Source organism: Lissotriton helveticus, chromosome 11 (assembly GCF_964261635.1).
Source record: "Lissotriton helveticus chromosome 11, aLisHel1.1, whole genome shotgun sequence".
NCBI lineage: Eukaryota > Metazoa > Chordata > Amphibia > Caudata > Salamandridae > Lissotriton > Lissotriton helveticus.
Genome location: NC_136072.1, coordinates 319,165,761 through 319,193,589, shown reverse-complemented (window position 1 = coordinate 319,193,589; position 27,829 = coordinate 319,165,761). Strand labels below are relative to the sequence as shown.

The 27,829-nt window shown below is 43.0% G+C and overlaps 1 protein-coding gene across 1 annotated transcript in view; it reads left to right on the top strand.

The window, feature by feature from the left end:
* Window positions 1-27,829, top strand: part of AGXT (alanine--glyoxylate aminotransferase) — a 458,404-nt gene that overhangs the window by 300,637 nt on the left and 129,938 nt on the right. The gene's annotated exons all lie outside the window — the stretch shown is intronic.

Genomic DNA, 27,829 nt, shown 5'->3' with positions numbered 1-27,829 from the left:
ACAAAGGAAAGAAAATGTGTTGCAAAATGTCAGTCAAAACTCTTAAAGAGTTTCTAAGAAAAGAGTAAGTCTTGCAAGGCTTATCAATAATTAATAGTTGGTAAACTCTCCCATAAAGAGAAATACATGCATGAGATAAATACATCTTTTCAAAACGAATTAATTAGTCAAAGCATAAACTTAAAGTTTTAGCATTCTAAATCTACCTTTTGCCCTGGTCTGTTCATCTCTGCCACTCTGAGCTACACAAGGAGTGAGACAGCCCGCTGTTCACAGACCACAGACGAATGTGATCTGCCTTGCCAAAAATATGACGTGCAAGGACTCTCTGAAAAAAACATGAGCAAGAAATCCCACCTCCCTTTGTCTCTCCCCGGGCGCAATCTCCTCCCAGGCTGCACCTGCGACTTGTCTCGCACCTAACCCATATGATGTCTGGTCTAATCTGCTCCCTCTCAACAGCTCACATGCCCCCCTAAAGCCTAAAGCCAACCACGCCTCCAAAGAAGTAATTATTCATACTCTAATTCTTGACTGACTAAACTAATAATGTTGCTTTTTTCAGTAAAGCTTGTACCTGATTGATTAGCATAGATGGCATGAGGGTCTCACCTTTCTGTTCTCACTGCAAATTCCAAACCATACCGGTTTTAACAAAAGAAGCATTAATGATTAATACATTTATATGTTTTAGCAACATTTACTAGGAAAAAATGTTTCAGTCTATTTCCTCCTTCCTGTCACACTGCACGCAGAAAGGATACTTTAACTAACACTGGTACATTGGGACGATCACAAGAATGTACAGTTCACAGTGGCCTTGATTCCTTCGTGTCTTGAGGCAAGCTGGTATAATCTGCGCATGCTCTATTCTTTCAATACAATTCACAGCCCTGCTTAATTCACAGGCAGACATTTTATCTTAGGCCCAAAACCAAAACAAACACAAAAATAGTATTAATTTACTAAATAAATCCCATTATGTTTACCTCCCCCATACTAATACACTGTATAAATGTTTAACTAGCAAAATATATTAGTTTAAAGCAGTTTTTCTCATTATCTGTGCACAACATGCAAAAATGTACAATGTGCAACAAAGCATAAAACATGCACTAGTGTATATTTTCAAAGCGCACACAGTTAATATATACTCATAGCAACATGCTTTAATACAAAAAAGCGTTTGCCCCGCGTGTAGTGTTTGGTGCATGGTTAATTAATAAACATTATAAGATGTTATGAACTGAACATGTTTGTCTAAGTATGCAACAAAGCCAAAGTCTTTTTTTTATTTCAAAATATTTTTATTGAAAATAAATTTTACATATCCATAGCAAACATTCTTAATACTTGTACTGATCTTGCAAGATTGCGGCCTGGCGGGGCCTGAGAGAGGAAAAGGAAGAGAGAAAGAAAAGAGAGGAGGGGGGGGGGGGGGTTATCGTTCCAAGTATGCGTCGAGAAGCCAAAGTCTTTTAAGACAGGAACAGGGGCGTAGAATACAAGAAAAAGAGCTGGGAAGAGAAAACACATTCTATGGTTATCCTCAAAGCTAAAAAAAAGCCACTGAAATCACAAGTTTTCTCTACACTGCAAAAACACATGTTAATTCAGCACAAGCATTTCAGACGGACTAGGCCTCATTTCATGTCTTATGTGCCATGTGTTTTCACTTGCACCAAAATGTGCTTGTCAATTTAAATGCAGTCTGTCTGAAGCACAAAAATAAAGCAATGCCTGACTCCAGATGAAATCTGAGCTCCATCAACACTTTAACATCGATTCTCTTCTTCTCGATCACATTTCTTCTTCTTTAACACCTTGGCTGCTATTGTTATTCCTCCCCTGTGCTGGGCCATAATAGAAATGGGTATGGTCATGACGAGCACACGAGCACCGTGCATCATGACGAGCTGAGCTCATCATGAGCACCGAAGAGGTTAACCCTCAGTGGCTACATGTGAAGGTTTAGGCCCTGTAATGTTCTCAGCTGTGCAGCAGTGGTTGATTCGTAAAAAATAAATAAATGCTGGGGCTCTTTTCAGGAAGCAGCTTGCACCAGCCCATTTCTCCTGTTGGCGCCACCTAAAACAGAACCAACTACTAACCATGAAAGTGGGGAAAGGATGTGGCGTGATGGGCAGAGCTGCTGATTTTGGAGCTGGGGAACCAGGTTTGAGTCTAAGCGTCATTTCAACATCCTGTGATTCTACTTAAATCACTTAATATCCCAGCACCTAACTGTATGTGTCCTTAACTGGTGCTCATGAAATATAAAAACAAAACAAAAATATGGTTCCCCGGCCTGAATGACAAGGTCAGAAGACTGTCCAACAGTGCAACCGCAGTAAGGCCACAACAGGAAGCGACCCTCCCCCACCTGTAATTATGGAACCCTCACAAAGTTTCCCCTGGTAACATACAAGCACTGATTTTGGCAGTCTGCCAGATGGTAAACTCTTCCCCGTCGCGATGGATGAGTACTACTAACTAATAGGTCAAAATTGTGAGAACCACCTCCACTGAAGAAACCAACCCAAAGTTGGAGAAAATTATGGCTACTCACGGCCTAATACAGGAACTGTGCACAGACAATGGTCCTCCTTTCAATGGCCAAGACCTGGCCAAACATCTCAAATCCCGCTGGTCTCGTGGTAGGTGACCGGGTGATTATCAAAGACTGGCACTTGGAGAAGGTCTCCCAGATCAGCAGTACTATGATAACGGCAGTCAGAAGCCGCAAATCTGTAACACGAAATGTGTCACACTTCAAACATTTCAGAGGGGACCCAGACACCTCACTGGAATCCCAACCTGAGCATGCCCCCTATTAGGAAGACGGCCAGGGAGCAGTTGAGCTATCACGTACCCCAAGCGTCCCTGAGAGAATGTCTTCTCTGTTGCCCACTGGAACTGAGCTTAACCCCCCCAGGTCACTCTGCCACCTGCATGGTGAAAGAGTACTGGCAGCCCACCTCTCAGCCAGGACCTGGTCGGGGTTTCCCCATATACCACCTCAGAAAAAACCCCATGCCATCCCAGCTGTTCCAGGACTATGTGATGTACCGACAGGAACTAGGGAGATCCAGAGGCGGGTAGCTGGAATATGAAACATCAGTATCCTTTGTGTGTTTTTCCATCCAATGTTTTTTATGCTCATGGATAGTTTTTTCTTTCTTGGCAGGACTGTTCTCGCTGTTGACTTCTTATAAAGAAGAAATGTAATGCTCTCTGCCATGCAGTCACGTTCATAAAACAAGCATTTGCAATGCAATCAGTCTCGCCTTTGGGACCTTATGTGTATTTAGCTATGCAGTTCATTAGCCTGGATGCTGAAACATCTTGGGGTCATGCACGAATTTCTATGAACCCCCAAGGCCAATCAAACCAGCTCTTAGAAAGAGACGGATAGGAATTAGAGTCCTTTACTTCTAGGGTCAGCGACTTAATAGAAAAGTATCACATTTACAGCCTACCTCTGTGAGGCCTCAAGCGAGGCATGGTCCAATAGATCCTATCAATGTTTCACTAGCGAAGGCTTGAGTTGTGAAGAACACTATTGCAGTCAATTCTACAGCAGTCACACATTCAATCAGAGGCAGGGGCCTGACTATTGACTCAGTCATTCCTGGTACTACCACAATATCAAGCGCATGACTTTTGACTGCCACTACACAAGCCCTAACAGGAAGCAGGTCAAGCATGACCTGCCACTGTCTCTTCCCATGCTGTGCTGGTCTTTCAGATCTACTTGTCAGACATACAAATCCTTATGTAATAGCCCTATTAGAGGTGCTAGAATATCCATCTCTTACCACAGAAGTCCACTTATGTAGCCACACTAGAGTTGGGCTGTCCTTTAAGATTCATCACAAATTGGATTTGGTGCATCAGAAATGGGGGTCAGGCATGAGAAGATCTAATGCCCCACCTACCACTGGAAACATCTGCCACTATTCTCTCTTAGTCAAAAATTAGGTATGTACAATGGGGTTCATAAACATCCCCTGCTGAATCTTCCTTCCAAAGATACACTGATAATTCTTTACTTCCATACATTAGAATGCATTTATCAAATGGCTTTGGAGTTAATACTGAAAGCACTGTACACAGTGTGGTGGAGAAGCCAGGTGGGGACAGAGTTCAAGTTGGGGACACTGCGGTTAGTGAAGGAGGAGTACCGCACAGTTAGTCTGTTGAAATTTAAAATCCGATTCTCTCATTTTTTGATTAAGCTATGCATCATCCATTTTCACCCATGCCCTACTTTCAGCCCCAGCTCTATCTTTGACACCGCACTTGCATAAACATTGGCAAAGAATCTAGATTAGAGTATTGTAGGCTATGCATACATGCGGAGTCAGCCCAAAAGAACAGCTGCAGTCTGCTCAGGGATTTTCAGACAATGGTAAAGTAAAGTTTACCCAGATAGCATATCCTATTGTGCAGCCTTACGATGCGACGATTGCACAAGGCACCAAGGCTGTTTATTCTTACTGTTACCTCATTTGTGTGTTTTTCCCAAAGCTCTATTTTACTCTGGGCGTCACTTGTTTGTGATCTTTTGCTATAAAAACCAGTGTAACACTCATTCAGGGCTGCTTCCTCCTTGAGTATCGCTATGGTGCTTACCGGATGAGGCCCCATTTATGAATGCTAATAAATGATCTTTGGTTTGTATTTAACTCCAGTGTCGATTCCTCCTTACTTGTTAAAGAACCCGTGGACGAAGGGTGACCCTGCACCAGTGGGTTTTAAATAATCTGTGTGAGAAGTTGGCCTGGTATATGCGGTCCACTAGTTATAGTGGGCACCTTGCACCAGTCCAAACAACCCTTATTGAGGATTAGGTTAAAGACAACCTTTATTGAAAGCTATCCTAGTGGTAGCTATGGAGAGCAGCCTTCAGGCTTAGTCTCGAAGGAATGTAAAGCAGCTTGGTTTACCAGATTTTAACCTCTTGAATGACCAAATGAAAGGAGAATCACACAATGTATTAATATAAAATATACGTATTTATTACTAAACACTCTCAACTAACCTCTTTATGAGATTAGAGAACAAGGCACACAATATTACAGTACTAGAACAATAGTAAATAGCACAATACACAGCGGGCTCCAGGGGGAGACGAACTATATACTAAGAAAGTGGTATAACAACCCCAACTTGACTAGACACAGGGCCTAGAGCATGTAGATTCACTGGGACCCCAATGAACTACCCAAGGAAGTGACACAGGGGACCCATGGGGGACACGTGCAGTGTGAGAACACAGCCACGAGCTCTGAACAACTCTATGGGAAAGGCACGGTTGAAATTTTAAAGGTTAAGGACACTTAGGAGAGGACTTTGAGCAAACCCTTTCGGACTTAGAAGGTCCTAAGGCCAGTACCCATCTGAGCACTGGAGTACTCGTGTTACCTAACCCAGGGAAGCCGGGTGCATTGGTGTCTAATGGTGTCGGACATCTTCGTCGTTTTCAAGGGCGAGATGCTGCAAAGTACTGCTGCCGTGAAGAGGAAAAGTGTCCGGTGTGATCCAAGATAGACTGAAGCTGAGAAGAACCTGAAAGCAGAGGGGACAGAGTCTGGGTCACTTGCCAGTGACCCAGGGCTTGGTAGACGAATGCCTACCGATGTCGGGGGCTACAGGTGAGAGGAGGTGAAGCTTGACTCCACAGCCACAGGGACCAGGAGACGTTGACGATGACCAAAGTCCACAGGCGAGCTGCCCCATGAAGGATGATGAGTGCTGGGGGGGGTCAGTGTCCGGATTGAGAACCAACAGCCTTGGCAGCTGCACCCCATGCAGTCAACGAAAAGATGCATCGGTGAGGACCAGCACGGTCCTGGGGACTCCCCAATCGATGGAGAGTCAGGGCACATCTGGATCAACCAGGTAAGCCCACTGAAAGTTAAATTTGCCGTCACAGGGACCCACAGGCCAACTGACCAGGGATTGCGAAGGGACCTTGAGCGGAATCACACAATACCAGCCCACGGAACACTTGTGGAGTGTAGGCTTCTAGTCTTCAGTGGAAACACTGCTCGGCATCTGGACTACAAGTAGTCCAAAGCGCAGCTTCAGGGGTTGCCAGAAAGCAGACTCTTCTGCAAATGGACACAGTGCCCAGGGGTTTAGGTTGCACGGTCCCCATGAGAGATACAGGTCTCAGGATTGCTGAGCACACTAGTCAACCTGGAAGATGCTTGGTAACCCATCTCCTGTGTTGCAAAAGTCTTCAGAGTCCTCAGGAGCTTCGGAGTTGCAAACAGATCAGATGCGTCTTTGATGCCTGCTTAGCACTGGATTAACTCCTTTACTCCAAGGGATATTCTTCAGTCATCTAGCGCAGTGTAGATCGTCGAAGTACTTGGTTTCTGTAGCAGAGTTTTGTCCAGGTAAATCTAAAGTCCTGTAGCCAGGGGTTCCTACTTTATACCCAAGGAAGGGGTTGGACAAACTCTGGGGACCCACCTATGGGAGGATCAGGACAGAGGGGTGGCCACACCCATATCCTTTGTCAAGTTCCTCTCCAGAGCAGGGGCGGGTATCCCCTGCAACTGGTTTGAGCTGGACTATGCACAGACACCAAATTTGCCCCCAGTGCAGACATCAAAGCACTCTTGGAGTGCACCCACCTAGCCCCAATACACGAAAGCCTGTCTGGGAGGTGGTTATACCTCCCTGTGACAGGAAACCTATTGTCCAGCCTTCTCCTGCCGGAGTTTCGTCCAGCAGCAGTAGGGCAGACTCGTGTCTGTGGCTGGCAGCATCCATCTTGTGATGCCAGGGTCGAGAAAGCTGGTACCGGATGTACCGGTGCTGTCCTATTTCTCCCTCTAGGAGGGCGGAATCATACCTCCCACACCAGTTACTGGTGTGGAGGTATGATTCCAAGGTGTTTGACACCAAACGCTACAGTTTTTTTTGCAGCCGTTTTAAAGTTAGCATTTACCGCGAGGTTATAATGCACTTAAGAGTATATGGTATGGCTGTATCACAGAACAACCCCGAAGAATAGATTCCAAAGGCTTCAGAGGGGCCCTGCTCATGCATGGGCACCCTCTCACTTAAAACCCAGCACCCTGCCTTCTGGATTGATAAGGCCTGCCATAGGGGTGACTGATAGGTATATATGTGCAGTGATAAGGTAGATATAGTGAACCTATATCTAAGTAAGGGGTGCATGCACCACCTTACACAGGTTGTATTTGCAGACCTGTGGTGTAAATTTGAGTGGCCTCTCAGGGGTGGCATAATACATGCTGCAGCCCCTGGGAGGCCTCTGGGGTACCTATGCCCTGGGTATATAGTATACAATCTACTAGGAACTTATAAGGGTACCCCAGAATCTAATCTGGAGTGTACCTAAAGTACATGTAATCAGTTTATAAGAGAAAGCAGCTAGTCTGCGGTCCTGAATAGCAGGATCCCAGCCAGACTAAGTTAAAAACAGTGAAACATCAGCAAAAAGTGGGGGTAACTATAAGAAGCAGATCCTACTCTCCTACAATTTGCTTTTACAAATTGGCGCCCAACGTGAGGCCCCTTCGAAGGCTTACAGTCAGACCGGGGAAGGAGATTGTGTCGGTAAGACGAACTTCACTGAGTAGCGCAGCACCTGAAGAGACTAATTCTTGTGTCCAAGGTGATTTTTCAGCTCTCTGAATCTGATCGTCCCGGCGGCTGCTAACCTCGACTGGGGCCCTCGGACGGTCATTCTTTTGGGTCTGGGAGGATCGACAGGTGGAGACTATGAATAAGGTAGATTTGTATTGAACCGGTTCTTTTGGTTATTTGGAATTTGTTTTGAACTTGTTTAGCATTTGTTTGGCATTTATTTGGAATTTGTTTAGAAACTTCTTTAGAACTTGCTATTTATATTGATTACCATTTTTTCTTACAGATAACGCAAGACTTTTTTTTATTTCTCTCTGTTTATAAGTTTTCTATATCTTATATAACATGCCTGTAATAAATACACTTTGGAAGTTTTGTTGCTGCTGCTGCGATAAGCGATAAGCAGGGCATTTTGGAAGCAAGTCAGCCGGCGCCACCAGAAGGTACGCTGAATTTTGAGATGTGCATCAAATATGGTATTTGTCCCATTATGTGTAATGCATTGTGGAACAAACATACACAAGGGGATCCCTAGTTGCAATGGCCATTAGAAGGAACAATGGACCCTCATAAGCTCGAGTATTTATAAATATGATTGTTCATAAAGAAAGTTGGGCCATCTATGTTTGACAGTTTGCGTATGTGGAAGAAAGAAGTGGAGGAGCGACAGCTCAAGGCAGATAAGATACAAAGGAAACAGGAAAGGAAGACAGAGTATCAGAAGTATAGGGAATGGAAGGATAAAGAAGTTCAGGAAAAAAAGGAATGTTTAGATCGAGAGCATAGATTGTTAGTATCATATAGTCAGACCGACAGAAGCAGCTCAGATTCACCAAGAAGATGTGGATCCAGATATTGATGGATTATTGATCGAACGACCCCCACCCCCATATGTACCTTTAACACCTCTTCTCCCTAGACCACCAAATGTCATCCCCCCTGTACCTCCGGTACCACCTCCTTTACCTGCGGTTTTCCAACTCCCTATTTTTCAACCAGTACAGGTACATCCTTTACCCTCTTCATCCCAGGCCACTGCGCCCAAAAAGGTTAATGATTCCGTACCTCCTGTACCTGTCCCGACCCCCCGAATTCTTCGTTCTACTGTCCCTCAGTCACGTTAGGATGCAATAAGGCTGATAGTATTAAATTGGTTGAGTAATCAAGAAATGGGAGTAGAAGAAATGATAGATCAGATACAGGATTTTTTTGAGGGCGAGTTTCTTTATTTATTTTTATTTATTTGAAAAGTTTTATAGAGCGCGAACCAGACCCTTGCGGGTATCAGAGCGCTTTACAAGCAGTGAAAATTATACAACTTAAAAACAAAATATAAATATATATTAAGCAGTGCGAGTTATACAACGCAGTACGAAATACAAGTATGCGTGTCCATATTGTGCATAAATACAACCAATGAGAGAGGTAGATCAAGACTGAATCCTACGTTGTGCCAAATAGGATACAGATAAAGGTGCGGGCCGAGAGAGCCGAATGTCATGTATGTTGTCTATTTGCATCTATAAAAGTCATGTCCTTCAGTGAAGCTCATGTGAATTTTTCCATGAGAATCGCCTTTACTTCCTTTTTGAACATTGCGGTAGGCTTGGTAAGTCTGGTTTCAGGGGGTAGTGCGTTCCAAATGCTAGGAGCCATCCCTGAGAAGGAGCGTTTGTACGTTTTCGCCTTATTAAATCTGGGTGGTTTCAGTAATAGGCTTTCTGCACTACTTGTGGATCTCTTGCCTCCAGAGAGAAACAGTTTGCGAGAGAGATAGCTGGGTGCTTTATGGTGAATGGCTTTGTGGGTCAAGCATGCTACTTTAAGGTGAATTCTGGCTTCCCATGGTAGCCAGTTCAATGCTTTTAGGTCAGGGGAGATGTGGGATCTTTTTTTTGAGCTCGTGATGAGCCTGGCTGTCGGGTTGATGGTGGTTCTTAGTGGTGCTGTTGTGGCTTTGGGGAGACCGCACAGAGAGACACTTCCGTATTCGATCCTGGGGATAACTAGAGCTTGAACTGCCGTCTTGAAGTCGTTTTGTTTAGGAAGGGTTTAAGTTTCCTTAGAATATTAATCTGGAAATTTGCTCCTTTTGTTGCGTTGGCAATGTGTTCCTGCATGTTGAGGTTGCCATCAAGGGTTATACCCAGAGATTTAGCGGAGTCAATGATTGTTGGTTGCACGTTGAGTGCCGTGAGGTGTTTGAACCAATGCTGGAGGGGGGAATTTTGGAGGGTGGAGCTATGAGTAGGAATTCAGTTTTGAGTTCATTAAGCTTGAGATGGTTTTCAGCTAGCCATGTTTGGGCGTTCAATAGCGTTTGATTGAGTAGTTTGACATCTTCAGGGGTATGAATCTTCAGATAGAGTTGTGTATCATCTGCGTACATGTGAAATTGACGTTGGATGCTTGCAGTAGGATAGTAAGAGGTTCCATGAAAAGATTGAATAGTGTAGGGGATAGTGCGGAGCCTTGTGGGACTCCAAGAGTTACTGGTACAGGTTTGGAGAAGGAGTTATTGTCCTTGAATTTTTGGGTCCGGTTTTAAAGAAAGGATGTAAACCAATTGAGCACTGTGCCTGAAAGACCCATTCTGAGGTTCAGTAGTTCAATCAGGTTCTCATGTTTGACCGTATTGAAGGCAGATGAGAGATCTAGCAAGATGAGTAGGCATGATCCATTCTGGTCAAGTATTTGTAACGCATTGTCGATAATGTGAGTCATGGCTGTTTCGGTGCTATGTCCTGCTCTGAAGCCAGATTGGTGATTGTCAAGGAGGTCGAAGCGGTCAATGTGTTTTGTCAGTTGTTGGAGAGCGCATTTTTCCAAGAGTTTGGCTAGGGTTGGGCTGTTCGAAATAGGGCGATAGTTGTTAAGGTCCATAGGGTCAGCTGTGTTTTTTTTTAGGATGGGTGTGACTTGACCAATTTTGAGGACGTCAGGGATGCAGCCTTAATGTAGAGAGCTGGTGATGATCTTGGTCCAAAGCGGGAGGATCAGAGGGGTTAGATCTTTAACTGTGTTGGCAGGGAGAGGATCGGTGGAATGATTGGCCGGCTTGAGGGTGTTAAGAATCTTGCCTACAGCTTCTTCGGTGTAAGAGTCGAAGGAGGACCAGGTTGCCTCATTTTTTAGTTGAAGATTTGAGGATGCTTGGTGTGGCGGAGTTGGAGGAGAGGGAGGGATTGTAATAGGGGGGCGGGACTGTAGGACTGTGAGGTCATTAAGAAGATCCCTCTTGATGTTTTCTGTTTTTAGGTTGAAGAAAGCAGAGAATTTGTCGCAAGAGGCTAGGCTGCCTGAGGTATCTTGTAGTTGATTAGGTTCCTCTCTAGATTGTGATTTGATTAGATCAAACGGTTTTTGTGGTCGATTTCTTGCTTGATCTAGTTGGTGAGAGAAAAATTTGGCTTTAGTGCGTTTGATCTTTCGGTAATAGTCTTTTCTCTTACTCCTTAGAATTCTCAGGTGCTTAGCAGATGGGACTGATCTCCAGATCCGTTCTGAAATTCTAAGAGAGGGTCTGTCCTCGTTGAGCGGGTCATTGAACCAGGGTTTGGAGATTTTAGAAGGAACTCTCTTTAGTTAAAGAGGAGCGACTTCATTGATAACCCTAGCCATTGCGTTCAGGTAATGTTCGGTGAGGTCATTTACGGAGGCGAGGTCATCCGGAGGCTGGAGTAGTTTGTGGGAGTGAATGGGCAAAGCGTTGGGCTTGAGTTTTTTCAAGTATCTTTTCCAAATCTTTGGTTTAGTGGATTGGGTTGGGTTAAGTTTCACTGTTTCCCTGATGAAGAAAGTAATGATGTGGTGGTTAGACCAATCATAGGGAAGGATTGAGTCAAGCTGAATGGAGTTGTTTTTAGAAATTATTAAGTCAAGGATTGCACCTTTTTTGTGAGTGGGGCTGTTGCAAATTTGGGCAAGGTCAAGCGCGCTGATGAAGTTTTTGAGACTGTTGATCATTGAGTCATCGTTGTCATTCCAATGGAGATTGAAGTCGCCTAGGAATATTTGGGTGTTTTGACAACCGATGGTTGTTGTGACAATGTCCATGAAGTGTTCAGTGAAAGTAAGGTTATCACGAGGAGGGTGATATATATGATGTGCAGGGAGCTCACTGGCGTACCAGAACTGATGATGTCTATGCACATGTATTCACAAGAGGAGAATGTGGGGAATATGGCTCTACTTACTGATATGGTTCTCCTGTGTATGCATGCTATTCCTCCCCCAATTTGTTCACTTCTATCAAGTCTGATGATGTCATAGTTAGGTGGTAACAAAATGTCCAGGAGGGGTGAGGAGGCTTCAGTTAGCCAAGTCTCTGTTAGCACAATCAGGTCCAGCTCGTGAGAGAGGAGTTGGCCTAACAGCTAGGGCGCTCGACCTCGGACCTGGGGATCTGGGTTCGAGTCTCGGTAACGATGCCAAAACCTCCTGTGATTCTGGGCAAATCACTTAATCTCCCCGTGCCTAAAATGAATGTGTGTCCTCATGTAACGTAACTGGTGATATGTAAAGCGCTCTGATACCTGATTCGGTTCGGGTCTAGTTCGCGCTATATAAAACTCTGCAAAAAAAAAAAAAAAAAAAAGATGATGAGGCCGGCGACATCTACTGCGTGTCTGGCGGCCGATCTACAATTCAGGAGGGTGCATTTGAGAAGGGGTGTCGTGAGAGAGGTGGTGGGGTCAAGTTTGAGTGAGATTCTTCTAAGGTTATTATCATTGATTCCTCTGTTGTTGTGAGTGGCGAGTCTGTGTGGATTAGAGGTGATAGCCCTAATCGTGTGTGTCGCGGCGCTAGGGGAGGTGAGAAGGGGGTTGTATGAGAGTAGGAGGGAGCGATATCATTCTCTGAGAATGGATTAGTGCATCGGATAGGGCGGGAGGGGAGATTGGGTGATGGAATGGACTACCATGAGAGGCGATTGTGCTTGGGGGTGTGTGAGAAGTTAATAGGGGGTAGCTTGATCTAGCCGTGTATGCCGATCTGACGTGCATTGGTTGTTTAGCAATTATCTTTTTGATAGTGTGGAGTTCTTCTTTGATTTGTAGGAGTTCAGACATAATCCTATTGAGACTGATTTTTTCCATTGTGCGAGGGGTAGACGTATGTGATAGTTCATCCATCCTGGAATCAGGGGCGGATGTGGTAAGAGTGGGTGATTGAGTTAGGCATGAGTGGGGTAATGCCGTGACCTGGGTGGGCCCAAGAGGCGTAGTGGGTGATGTAGTATGGAAGGGTGGAGGGATAGTGAGAGCGGATAACATAGGTGATAGGGAGGGTTGTAGTTGGTGAGTATCAGTAGTGGGAGGGGCTGGGAGCGGAAAGAGGTCCGTAGGGGGAGCTGGGAGCGGAAAGAGGTCCGGAGGGGTAATGCGTTCGGGATCGGTGTGGAGGGAAGCCGATGAGTCTGCCCGCTTTCGATCTGTGTGGTGCGGTCGGGGTGGGTTTGAGTAAGTTGGTGGATGAGGCGTAAGGGGTTGGGTGGGAAGTGAGGGTTGGACTATGTGTTGGTAGCTAACGATGCGGTGAGGTGTGGGGGGGAGAGGGTAATCTGGGAGGAAGGGGCGGGTGGGTGCGATGCCTGAGGCAGGTGGGGTGGAGGTGAGGGGAGGGTGGATGATGGGGAAGTAGAGGAGACGACATGTGTGTTGGCGGAGGAGGAGGATTGGGTAGGGGTGGAGTGTTGGGTTGAGGTACGGGGATTGCATACATGATCTTTAATGATGGGGAAGATCTTTTCTAATAAATTTAAATTGTGATTCGTGGATTGCATGATTATAGTGCCATTATTGTAGATAGTAATTGTTGCGGTAGCTTGGAAGAGCTGTGATGGTGCAATATTGATTGCTAGCCCATGTGGGGATTTTCTGGTGGAGGAGATCAAAAATAGTGTTAGGAATGCTTTGCGCCATTGGGCTCTGCGTTTGGTGTGGAAAATGATGTCAGTTGTAATGTGACCGTTATGCTGAGAAAGGTAGGGGTCAGCGAAGAGGGTTTCAGGGTGCAGTTTTAGGAAGTTATGTTTGAAGCGTTTAGAGGCTTTTTGTGAGAGGTGTAGAGGGTAAATGATATTGAAAGTATGTGTGCCTGAGGGTTCCATGAACCGTGAAGAGCAGAGATAGCAGTTTGGGTGCCGAGGGTCGACGTTGGATGGGTTGTGTGGATAGATGGGATGCTAGTGAACAAATCGAGTCAGAAAAGCTAAAGTGATTTTAAATAGTGAAAATATAAAGACGTATAAGATCTATACAATAAGATATAACAATATAGGAGGGAATAATGATGATAGTGGAGTAGTGAGGTAAGAAATTGAGAATAGAAGGAGAGTGGGCGCGTGTAATGAGAACAGTCCAAAATGGCCGAATCATTGGAGTGACTTGATGCTTGGGTATGTGGTCCTTTGTTTATGTCCAGGACTTATGAGTCCTATTTCTATGTTTGTTTGCAAGGGCAGAGGTCCTCTTTCAGTTTCCATAAAGTAATGCGAGACTTTAATGCCCCGGTGTATAGGCCTTTGTTTATGTCCGACACAGGAGAGTCCTATTACTATGAAGCTGGGTGGAGTGGTGCACTACCATTGGTCAATAATGTTCAATTAGGAAGCACAGTCGATTTCTTCCTTTAAAAATATTTTTGATTGAAGCTCATCAAAGATTTTGTATGAACATGAAACCTCAGCCAACGCGTTTCGTTCTAAACATGAACTTCGTCAGGGCCCAAAATTTTAGAAGAACGGTCTAATTCACAATATTGCAGACAATAGAAGTAGTCTGGTCTCGAAATCCGTCGAATCATAAATCTGATGTTGTAACCTCCATGATAAGGGCCACAATGAGCTCCATGTAAAGTGTCGGGTCTCGGGTTATTCACTTTGTGAATAACCCGAGTCTGGTCTCGAAATCCGTCGAATCATAAATCTGATGTTGTAACCTCCATGATAAGGGCCACAATGAGCTCCATGTAAAGTGTCGGGTCTCGGGTTATTCACTCTGTATTCACTCTGTATTGTTTCCGCACAATGTTATTCATCAATGCAGCACTGTGTGCGTTCTGTACTGCAAATGTCTTTGTGCATGTGTTCAGATGTCTGTAGTCTAAAACTAGACAATATGAATTATCGGTTTTATTACAGGAAACAAAGAATTATTCATTGAAGAGGTGCGAGTTTCTATTATACCTAGGCTGTCCTGTTTTAGGTTTATACTTTTAATAACTTATTAAACCCCACTGAAATGATACCTTGTATAACAAAGTTACATTGTATTGGCCCTTCAGGAAGAAATAAAAATAGCCCTCACCAGTGTAAACAGATAAACACTGAATAAACTCCTGTAAAGCCACAAACTAAATGCCATTTAAAGTAAGGAAAAGGAGAGTGAATTAAAATACCACCTCTTGGCCATTTTAACCTTTGGTTCTGTTCCCACTATTTCTATTTTAGTTAAAGCATAGTCTAAAAAGGCATTCGGGGTGTGATAGTATGCATTAATCGTGAAGCCATGTGAGCTAAAAAAAAATTGGAAGACGTATCATACTTTGCCGAGAAGCGTGAAAAGTCCTGTCTACCTGGATTTTGAAAACACCACCCTTTTACCAGGTCTAAGGCATTTTTACAGCTAGCCAAGGCAGTAGCCACCTGGGGCTTGTTTTGCTTATAAGTCTTCTAAGAGGAATCAACTGAGGGATCCTGGAGAAAATTAAAATCACCCCCATATTATAGGGCCAGGGATACAGGAAAGTGCCTGCTTCCACTGTAATAGGGGTAAAGGGTTATCGAGAACTGGGACATAGATTGTATGTGAGATTTGACTGATTAAGACTTCCATGTATAAGAGCCCATCTGCCTCCGGAGTCTGTCAGCATGTTTTTCACCTGGAATTGTACATGTTTCCTTATATATATATATATATATATATATGCAAAGGGCAGGAAGGTCGTGTGGCAGGTTTGAAATAACAGCGCCGAGTATGTGAGACATTTTCCAGGCCCACTGGGGTATTTTAATCATGGAACATTGAACAATGCGAAGGAGCAGCTCACTGGAGTAATATCATTACACTACCTTTACCAGAAGGCTCTGGGTGAGCCAACGCCCACTGGGGAGGTGTAAGGGATTTAAATTAGGCTGGTGCTTCACGCAGAGTTGTCAGAACAAGCCTCTGAGGAAATGCTAGAGCAGCATGAAACGCGTCAGGCTTACAGATTTCTTTGGACTTTGTTTTCATTCACTGTGCTGTTTCCTGCTGAATAAACACGGATTATTTACCAACCTGCAAATGTGGCTCTTCCAAAAGGGGTGCTTTCTGTGTGTTTAATATATATATATATATATATATATATATGAATGGCAAACTGACTATCGCTATATATGTAATTTGTAATAGGGTAACCTCGTGACAATGAGGACAATTTTTATCCTTTGGGCGTATATAGCGTGTGTTGCATTAGCACTTTGAAGATTGGGAATGCTTTAAGATAGTTGAAATGTTTGGAACATTTTAATAACAACATGCATTTAAGCACTGCAGTACCTTTGATCTGATGTAATGGCAAAAGGAACTCATTCATTGTATATCACTAACCACTGTAATATGGCGCCCATGAAATGGGAATGGAAGGTGACTCAAAATGTAAGTCCGCCCTTTATGTTTATCATTGCCTGGAAAGGCGCGAATTTTGAAAGTGCTCCAAACCCCTTTTAAGTATGACCTCCGCATTATCCCCTCATCAGTGAGCAAGGACGCATGTCCGAAACGCATCTGATGACTGGCACCACCACCACCATTCTATGGAATAAATAATTCTCGAAATTACAAGACTGGTTTGCGGTATTTATTTTGGAGTCTGTGTACCTGTGCGCTGGCTGACGGCTGCAGCTGGCGACTCGTTGGAGTTTCATATGATCGGGACAAGGTCGGTTTCCCGAAGACACAGACCCCTCCACCGTGAAGTGAGCTGATTATGGACAGATCGCTTTGGATGTTATGTTCCGGTGAGGAGCAACTTTAATCAGCCCCCTGCGCAGTACGGACAAAGGCGGCGAGAATCATCGAGGCACAGCTGAGGGGGAAGTCGGCTGACATCACCCGGAAGCAGAGCTAAGGTGAAATTGAACGCATTAGTTATTTGTGCAGGTTGTGGAGGCACCGCGATAAACCAGCAATTCAGGAGCTGAATTAATATAGCACCTGGAACTTTGGGGAATAACGTACTTTAGGTGGTGCCATGTCGGAGGAGCGGGAAAGAGAAGAGGCATTCGAAGAACTTTTTCTTAATCTGCCTAAAATAAAACAAAACACGATGGCAGGGACTAGTAAAGTAACCAACAGTGAAACTGAAGTAAAAAAACTGATGAGGGAACTTGAGAAAAAACGGAGAGGAGAGCTCACCAAGTGGTGGGAGATCCGCTCCTTGGAAAAATATCACGAAGTCGGGAGAGTGCCCCGTGGTTTAAGGATTATGTTAGTCCCGAGCTTTGAAAATCCGAACCCGGATTTATTAAAAGACTGGGCTGAGAGTAATCTCGAGGCGTCAATGCGCCTACTATGTTTGCTGGTTAAATATGCTAAGGTGGATCGCCAGAAGAACCTTGATGAAATAACAAGAATTAACGAGGAGCTTAAAAAAGACATCTACAAGGCGGATAAAGCCTATATTGAACAGACTATCAAGGAAATAACGGAACGCTTGAAAAAACAAGAGGCGACGATTAAAACGAGGAAGGTGTATAAGTTTGCTCGAGATGAGCAGGATTACGCTCTGGGGCAGATATACACCTTCGCAAGGAAATACGATCAGCTACGTAAACAGAGAAACGCAGCACCAGCCAAAGGTATGATATCAACATTGCCTGCTAATTTAACGCCTATGGATCCCACCTTATCAGGCTCAGATGCAAGTCTGGTACCAAGCAGCGATGGCTCCGAGGAGGGCGCATTAAACGCACGAAGTGAAGACTTGGGCCAATTAACATTGGCGGAGGAAATAGAATACGTGAGACTCCAGAGGAAGCAAACATTGCGAGCACGTATTCCAAACTCCGCGCAGTCCAAAGGCGCAACAGGAGACGCAAGCAACGCCGCAAGTGCGCCAAAGCCAAGAGGGCGTCAATCCAAGAAGAAACAATGGCAGAACAAAAAGCAATAAATGGGAACACGATAATTAATCTATCAGTAGTGCAGTTGGATGAAGCGGAAAAACAACTCCTCTCATTGGGCCTATCATTCTGCCCTGAGAGCAATTTTAATTATTGTAACACCAGGGTGGATGTCTTTAAATATATCAGAAAGATCAAGCTAAAAAAATACTATGCCATAAAGAGAAGCACGACGGCCAAGAGCAGCAAGGATAAAGACAAAAGTGCTAATCCCAGTGGCCTGTTAGCCAGAGACATCACCCTGATGAAGACAATGCACCAACTGCATATGGAAATGGATGATACAAGTAGCACACAGGACATGGCTGACTATGAGGAACTGAATCTAACTCAAACAGCAGGTACCTCCTTCAGAATGGCATCAACTTTTGTCCCTAATATGCCCAGAGATGCCATCGATGTTTACGCTGACAGACTTGTTGAGGAACTCAAAAAACTTCAAATTAAGACTATGAAGCAGCGCAAACAACAAGATCATAGAATGAGAGCATATAACATCCTCATGGACAAATTGAAGAAGGATACTAAGATTGTCATAAATCAATCAGATAAGGGAGGAAACATAGTCCTCTGGGCAAAAGAGAACTACATCCAGGAAGCATATCGTCAACTCAATGACCCTATCTGTTATACCAAGATTGATTTTAGAGCAGCTAAACTCATTGAAGAGACATATGCTAAAAAATTACACCAATGGAAACGAGATGGACTGATATTAAGGGATGAATTGAAATTTTTGCATAACACACATCCAGTGTTACCAAACATATATTTCATACCCAAAGTCCACAAGCAAACAATACCTGTGCCAGGGAGACCTATTGTATCCGCCATAAATGGAGTTTTTGAGAACAGTTCCAAATACATTGACTTTTATCTGCAAGACTTCGTCATCAAGTTACCGGCATACCTCAAGGACACCACCGAATTTTTAAACAAACTTAATCAATGTACTTGGTCTGGAAATTACCTCCTTATCACCATGGACATCACCTCACTTTATACGAGTATTGATCACATGGATGGTATTAGAGCGGTGAAATATTATTTAGAACATAGACCCATTGAATTTCATCATCATAACAAAATGCTCTTATCCATGATAGAGACTTGTCTCAGTAACAATGTCTTTGTATTTAACAATGAGGTGTTCAGACAACTAAGGGGGGTGGCAATGGGGGCATGCTTTTCCCCTACCTACGCGGGGCTCCACGTGGGGTGGTGGGAGGAGCATGTCCTCAGAGCCACTCATGGAACATGGTGGAATAATAACATCATTGAGTACTGGAGGTATATAGATGATATCTTCATTATTTGGCATGGCAGTTTACAAGAAGCTGAATCATTTGTTGCTGATATCAACAACAATCAATTAAATCTTAAATTTTCAGCAGAGATTAAGAAGGACGAAGCGACCTTCTTGGACGTGCATGTAAAAATAAATGAGGGTAAAATTGTAACCAGTCTCTATGGAAAGTCTACCTCGGGGAATACCATTCTGCATGCCCAAAGTTTCCATCCTAAACATACCATAGCTGCCATTCCCTATGGAGAATTCCTAAGAATTCACAGATCATGTAGTACATTGAAGGAGAGAGACCATCATCAAGAGGAGTGTAGACAACGGCTCCTAGTGAGGGGTTATGACAACAGGAAGTTACTTTCAAGCATGACAAAAGCAAATAGAATAGATCGTCAAAAACTTCTTAACCCCCTTAGATCCAATCTCAAGGCCTCTCCTAATGAGAAAAATGAAACCAATACCATCCGTCTCATAACTGGTTACAGCCGTCAGGCAAAGGAAATTACAAGAATCATAAAACGCGATTGGCCCATCATTCTAACTGATAATGTCCTCAGGGACATTATGCCTCATTCCCCCACTATTACATTTAGAAGGGCGTACGCAATGCGTAATGACTTGGTTAGCAGTAGCCCGGAGACACCTTTGGAGAATTGGTTATCTCCCCGCAGGGGATTTTTTCGCTGTATTAGTTGTCGTGCTTGCAAGTTCGGTGTAAACACCAGATCTTGCCTGTCACCATTCGACACCAAACCAATCATGCTCAAATCCCACTATACATGCCGCACAGGTTTGGCGGTCTATGTATTGAAATGCAGTTGTGATCTCACCTATGTGGGAAGCACTAAGGGAGCAGTTTATTTGCGCATTCTCCAACATCTGAGGGCTATAGTTAATGCAGACCCCTCGTATCCGGTCGCTCGACACTTCCAACAGGTACACAAGCAGAACTTAAATCATCTAAAGTACTTTGTTATTGATGCTATCATACCAAGCAAGAAAGGTGGGGATAACGAGAAACGCTTACGCCAATTAGAGTCCAAGTACATTGTGATGTTGAATAGCAAACACCCGGGGGGGTTGAACACAGGGGAGGACCTTCGCAATTTCCTGTAGATATATGCAGCCTATATACACTCCACATGTCTGGCTGCATGAGCCTGTGTATCTGTCTATATGTAGAGCAGAAACTGTACAAAGTGAAACTCATTATACAGTTGTGTTTTGGATGTATGATATACTTCTCAGGGTGACCTCAAATCATTGTTTTCTTTGTTGTTTTCTTTGCGGTTTCACTTGCTAGTACCCAGAGCCCTATATACATAATGATGAATTAAAATGGGCAGTAAGAGTTCTTGAAATGAGTTAAACGTTAATGTTATATTGTAGCACTTTATTTGCACGTATTTTACACTTTGTTATTAAGGCTCTCATGTTATTTATATGAGATGTACCTTTTTTAGCCTTCACTCATGCGTGGAGTGTCTAACTAAGGAATCATACTGCCATTCTCAAGGTCAGTTGATGTTGGGCTTATCTACAATCAAGATTGATTGTTTGAAACAATATGGAATATAGGAGGAGGTCTTGATCATTTTGACCACACTATTATTGTAATGGCCTCCATCTCATGATTTATTATGAGTAGTCATGAACAGTCTTGTCCTGAGGTACCGGATGGTACAGTATATAGGTAGGACTGGCCCTATGGCAGACCTCATGAGAACACAGAGTTTATTTGCACCCTTACTTATTGTGGTTTTCTTTTTGTGTGTATTTGTACAGATAGCATCCAACATTTTGTATGTTCCAACATAAACAACTAACGCTTTAACATGTATTGCACTAAGGTTCAGTGCAACAAAATAGAGCATTGTTTTCATTTGCAATCACGTACTATTGCATTCAAAAAGTATTTATGCGACGTGATCTGTTTGCGAATAATCATGTATTTGTACTGATAATAATTCAATGTATTTATGAATGGCAAACTGACTATCGCTATATATGTAATTTGTAATAGGGTAACCTCGTGACAATGAGGACAATTTTTATCCTTTGGGCGTATATAGCGTGTGTTGCATTAGCACTTTGAAGATTGGGAATGCTTTAAGATAGTTGAAATGTTTGGAACATTTTAATAACAACATGCATTTAAGCACTGCAGTACCTTTGATCTGATGTAATGGCAAAAGGAACACATTCATTGTATATCACTAACCACTGTAATATGGCGCCCATGAAATGGGAATGGAAGGTGACTCAAAATGTAAGTCCGCCCTTTATGTTTATCATTGCCTGGAAAGGCGCGAATTTTGAATGTGCTCCAAACCCCTTTTAAGTATGACCTCCGCATTATCCCCTCATCAGTGAGCAAGGACGCATGTCCGAAACGCGTCTGATGACTGGCACCGCCACCACCATTCTATGGAATAAATAATTCTCGAAATTACAAGACTGGTTTGCGGTATTTATTTTGGAGTCTGGGTACCTGTGCGCTGGCTGACTGCTGCAGCTGGCGACTCGTTGGAGTTTCATATGATCGGGACAAGGTCGGTTTCCCGAAGACACAGACCCCTCCACCGTGAAGTGAGCTGATTATGGACAGATCGCTTTGGATGTTATGTTCCGGTGAGGAGCAACTTTAATCAGCCCCCTGCGCAGTACGGACAAAGGCGGCGAGAATCATCGAGGCACAGCTGAGGGGGAAGTCGGCTGACATCACCCGGAAGCAGAGCTAAGGTGAAATTGAACGCATTAGTTATTTGTGCAGGTTGTGGAGGCACCGCGATAAACCAGCAATTCAGGAGCTGAATTAATATAGCACCTGGAACTTTGGGGAATAACGTACTTTAGGTGGTGCCATGTCGGAGGAGCGGGAAAGAGAAGAGGCATTCGAAGAACTTTTTCTTAATCTGCCTAAAATAAAACAAAACACGATGGCAGGGACTAGTAAAGTAACCAACAGTGAAATTGAAGTAAAAAAACTGATGAGGGAACTTGAGAAAAACCGGAGAGGAGAGCTCACCAAGTGGTGGGAGATCCGCTCCTTGGAAAAATATCACGAAGTCGGGAGAGTGCCCCGTGGTTTAAGGATTATGTTAGTCCCGAGCTTTGAAAATCCGAACCCGGATTTATTAAAAGACTGGGCTGAGAGTAATCTCGAGGCGTCAATGCGCCTACTATGTTTGCTGGTTAAATATGCTAAGGTGGATCGCCAGAAGAACCTTGATGAAATAACAAGAATTAATGAGGAGCTTAAAAAAGACATCTACAAGGAGGATAAAGCCTATATTGAACAGACTATCAAGGAAATAACGGAACGCTTGAAAAAACAAGAGGCGACGATTAAAACGAGGAAGGTGTATAAGTTTGCTCGAGATGAGCAGGATTACGCTCTGGGGCAGATATACACCTTCGCAAGGAAATACGATCAGCTACGTAAACAGAGAAATGCAGCACCAGCCAAAGGTATGATATCTACATTGCCTGCTAATTTAACGCCTATGGATCCCACCTTATCAGGCTCAGATGCAAGTCTGGTACCAAGCAGCGATGGCTCCGAGGAGGGCGCATTAAACGCACGAAGTGAAGACTTGGGCCAATTAACATTGGCGGAGGAAATAGAATACGTGAGACTCCAGAGGAAGCAAACATTGCGAGCACGTATTCCAAACTCCGCGCAGTCCAAAGGCGCAACAGGAGACGCAAGCAACGCCGCAAGTGCGCCAAAGCCAAGAGGGCGTCAATCCAAGAAGAAACAATGGCAGAACAAAAAGCAATAAATGGGAACACGATAATTAATCTATCAGCAGTGCAGTTGGATGAAGCGGAAAAACAACTCCTCTCATTGGGCCTATCATTCTGCCCTGAGAGCAATTTTAATTATTGTAACACCAGGGTGGATGTCTTTAAATATATCAGAAAGATCAAGCTCAAAAAATACTATGCCATAAAGAGAAGCACGACGGCCAAGAGCAGCAAGGATAAAGACAAAAGTGCTAATCCCAGTGGCCTGTTAGCCAGAGACATCACCCTGATGAAGACAATGCACCAACTGCATATGGAAATGGATGATACAAGTAGCACACAGGACATGGCTGACTATGAGGAACTGAATCTAACTCAAACAGCAGGTACCTCCTTCAGAATGGCATCAACTTTTGTCCCTAATATGCCCAGAGATGCCATCGATGTTTACGCTGACAGACTTGTTGAGGAACTCAAAAAACTTCAAATTAAGACTATGAAGCAGCGCAAACAACAAGATCATAGAATGAGAGCATATAACATCCTCATGGACAAATTGAAGAAGGATACTAAGATTGTCATAAATCAATCAGATAAGGGAGGAAACATAGTCCTCTGGGCAAAAGAGGACTACATCCAGGAAGCATATCGTCAACTAAATGACCCTATCTGTTATACCAAGATTGATTTTAGAGCAGCTAAACTCATTGAAGAGGCATATGCTAAAAAATTACACCAATGGAAACGAGATGGACTGATATCAAGGGATGAATTGAAATTTTTGCATAACACACATCCGGTGTTACCAAACATATATTTCATACCCAAAGTCCACAAGCAAACAATACCTGTGCCGGGGAGACCTATTGTATCCGCCATAAATGGAGTTTTTGAGAACAGTTCCAAATACATTGACTTTTATCTGCAAGACTTCGTCATCAAGTTACCGGCATACCTCAAGGACACCACCGAATTTTTATACAAACTTAATCAATGTACTTGGTCTGGAAATTACCTCCTTATCACCATGGACATCACCTCACTTTATACGAGTATTGATCACATGGATGGTATTAGAGCGGTGAAATATTATTTAGAACATAGACCCATTGAATTTCATCATCATAACAAAATGCTCTTATCCATGATAGAGACTTGTCTCAGTAACAATGTCTTTGTATATAACAATGAGGTGTTCAGACAACTAAGGAGGGTGGCAATGGGGGCATGCTTTTCCCCTACCTACGCGGGGCTCCACGTGGGGTGGTGGGAGGAGCATGTCCTCAGAGCCACTCATGGAACATGGTGGAATAATAACATCATTGAGTACTGGAGGTATATAGATGATATCTTCATTATTTGGGATGGCAGTTTATAAGAAGCTGAATCATTTGTTGCTGATATCAACAACAATCAATTAAATCTTACATTTTCAGCAGAGATTAAGAAGGACGAAGCGACCTTCTTGGACGTGCATGTAAAAATAAATGAGGGTAAAATTGTAACCAGTCTCTATGGAAAGTCTACCTCGGGGAATACCATTCTGCATGCCCAAAGTTTCCATCCTAAACATACCATAGCTGCCATTCCCTATGGAGAATTCCTAAGAATTCACAGATCATGTAGTACATTGGAGGAGAGAGACCATCATCAAGAGGAGTGTAGACAACGGCTCCTAGTGAGGGGTTATGACAACAGGAAGTTACTTTCAAGCATGACAAAAGCAAATAGAATAGATCATCAAGAACTTCTTAACCCCCTTAGATCCAATCTCAAGGCCTCTCCTAATGAGAAAAATGAAACCAATACCATCCGTCTCATAACTGGTTACAGCCGTCAGGCAAAGGAAATTACAAGAATCATAAAACGCGATTGGCCCATCATTCTAACTGATAATGTCCTCAGGGACATTATGCCTCATTCCCCCACTATTACATTTAGAAGGGCGTACGCAATGCGTAATGACTTGGTTAGCAGTAGCCCGGAGACACCTTTGGAGAATTGGTTATCTCCCCGCAGGGGATTTTTTCGCTGTATTAGTTGTCGTGCTTGCAAGTTCGGTGTAAACACCAGATCTTGCCTGCCACCATTCGACACCAAACCAATCATGCTCAAATCCCACTATACATGCCGCACAGAGTTGGCGGTCTATGTATTGAAATGCAGTTGTGATCTCACCTATGTGGGAAGCACTAAGGGAGCAGTTTATTTGCGCATTCTCCAACATCTGAGGGCTATAGTTAATGCGGACCCCTCGTATCCGGTCGCTCGACACTTCCAACAGGTACACAAGCAGAACTTAAATCATCTAAAGTACATTGTTATTGATGCTATCATACCAAGCAAGAAAGGTGGGGATAACGAGAAACGCTTACGCCAATTAGAGTCCAAGTACATTGTGATGTTGAATAGCAAACACCCGGGGGGTTGAACACAGGGGAGGACCTTCGCAATTTCCTGTAGATATATGCAGCCTATATACACTCCACATGTCTGGCTGCATGAGCCTGTGTATCTGTCTATATGTAGAGCAGAAACTGTACAAAGTGAAAATCATTATACAGTTGTGTTTTGGATGTATGATATACATCGCAGGGTGACCTCAAATCATTGTTTTCTTTGTTGTTTTCTTTGCGGTTTCACTTGCTAGTACCCAGAGCCCTATATACATAATGATGAATTAAAATGGGCAGTAAGAGTTCTTGAAATGAGTTAAACGTTAATGTTATATTGTAGCACTTTATTTGCACGTATTTTACACTTTGTTATTAAGGCTCTCATGTTATTTATATGAGATGTACCTTTTTTAGCCTTCACTCATGCATGGAGTGTCTAACTAAGGAATCATACTGCCATTCTCAAGGTCAGTTGATGTTGGGCTTATCTACAATCAAGATTGATTGTTTGAAACAATATGGAATATAGGAGGAGGTCTTGATCATTTTGACCACACTATTATTGTAATGCCATCCATCTCATGATTTATTATGAGTAGTCATGAACAGTCTTGTCCTGAGGTACCGGATGGTACAGTATATAGGTAGGACTGGCCCTATGGCAGACCTCATGAGAACACAGAGTTTATTTACACCCTTACTTATTGTGGTTTTCTTTTTGTGTGTATTTGTACAGATAGCATCCAACATTTTGTATGTTCCAACATAAACAACTAACGCTTTAACATGTATTGCACTAAGGTTCAGTGCAACAAAATAGAGCATTGTTTTCATTTGCAATCACGTACTATTGCATTCAAAAAGTATTTATGCGACGTGATCTGTTTGCGAATAATCATGTATTTGTACTGATAATAATTCAATGTATTTATGAATGGCAAACTGACTATCGCTATATATGTAATTTGTAATAGGGTAACCTCGTGACAATGAGGACAATTTTTATCCTTTGGGCGTATATAGCGTGTGTTGCATTAGCACTTTGAAGATTGGGAATGCTTTAAGATAGTTGAAATGTTTGGAACATTTTAATAACAACATGCATTTAAGCACTGCAGTACCTTTGATCTGATGTAATGGCAAAAGGAACACATTCATTGTATATCACTAACCACTGTAATATGGCGCCCATGAAATGGGAATGGAAGGTGACTCAAAATGTAAGTCCGCCCTTTATGTTTATCATTGCCTGGAAAGGCGCGAATTTTGAATGTGCTCCAAACCCCTTTTAAGTATGACCTCCGCATTATCCCCTCATCAGTGAGCAAGGACGCATGTCCGAAACGCGTCTGATGACTGGCACCACCACCACCATTCTATGGAATAAATAATTCTCGAAATTACAAGACTGGTTTGCGGTATTTATTTTGGAGTCTGTGTACCTGTGCGCTGGCTGACGGCTGCAGCTGGCGACTCGTTGGAGTTTCATATATATATATATATATATATATATATATATATATATATATATATATATATATATATATATATATATATATATATATATATATATATATATATACCCACCCCCTTCTGCGCACATCCAGCGCTTGCAGAACAGTGGAAGCCAACCCATTTCTGGAAAATTTTGCTCACATCTGATGCGCTCCAGAAATTGGTTTCCTGTAATAGAATAGCATCTGGGTTATAACTTCTGAGCCTGCTTTCAATTGCCTGAGCCTTGCGCTTGTTGTTCAGGCCATTAGCATTAAAAGAAAGAACCGTAACATTTTCCCTACTCATAATTACATTATTAAAGATGACTGGTGACTTTGCACTCCATCTCTGTAGATGCAACCCGCAACTCTGCGTCTCTCAGAGGCATATAACTTTGTGATTGGCACAAATATTCTAAGGTGCATATATAAGTCTGCTAGAGACCAAGATCTAAAGTGCACAAACAGCCAATAAATAGCTATTACAGTACCTTGAATATATAAAGTGACTGGTGCTAGCATAGATCACAAACCACATCCAATTACATTTAATAGCAGCTGAATAACTAGAGTGCTTGCAAGATACGTACAGTACTTATGATGTCTAAAGTGGCTAGTGCTAACATAAGTCAGATCTACCTCATGACCATGTAAAGTGCTTTGTGTTGTAGCTAACAACATCCAATTCTAAAATATATACTTATAAAATCTAAAATGGTTGTGCATGCATAGATTGAGAATGTACCAAAACTGCATAAAGTGCCCCGTACTAGATCAAACAACATCCGATTTAGGTCCTTAAAGAACAAAAATGCGTACATAATGTGCAAATAGCAAAAACAGGGCCTAAGGCATATACAATATATAAGCTCTCAATAAAACTATCACTAAAGTGGACCAAAACCAGAGGCGTATGCCGTAGCCATACTATAACGATATTCTTTAAGAAACTTATATTCAGATCACTGTAAGGTACGCTATGAACATAGACAGATTCGTACTGCAAGTGGGAAAAAAACAATTATGCTTTCTAACAGCTAGTAACTAGCATGCATACAAAATTAAATAATGTACCTAAGACATTCTA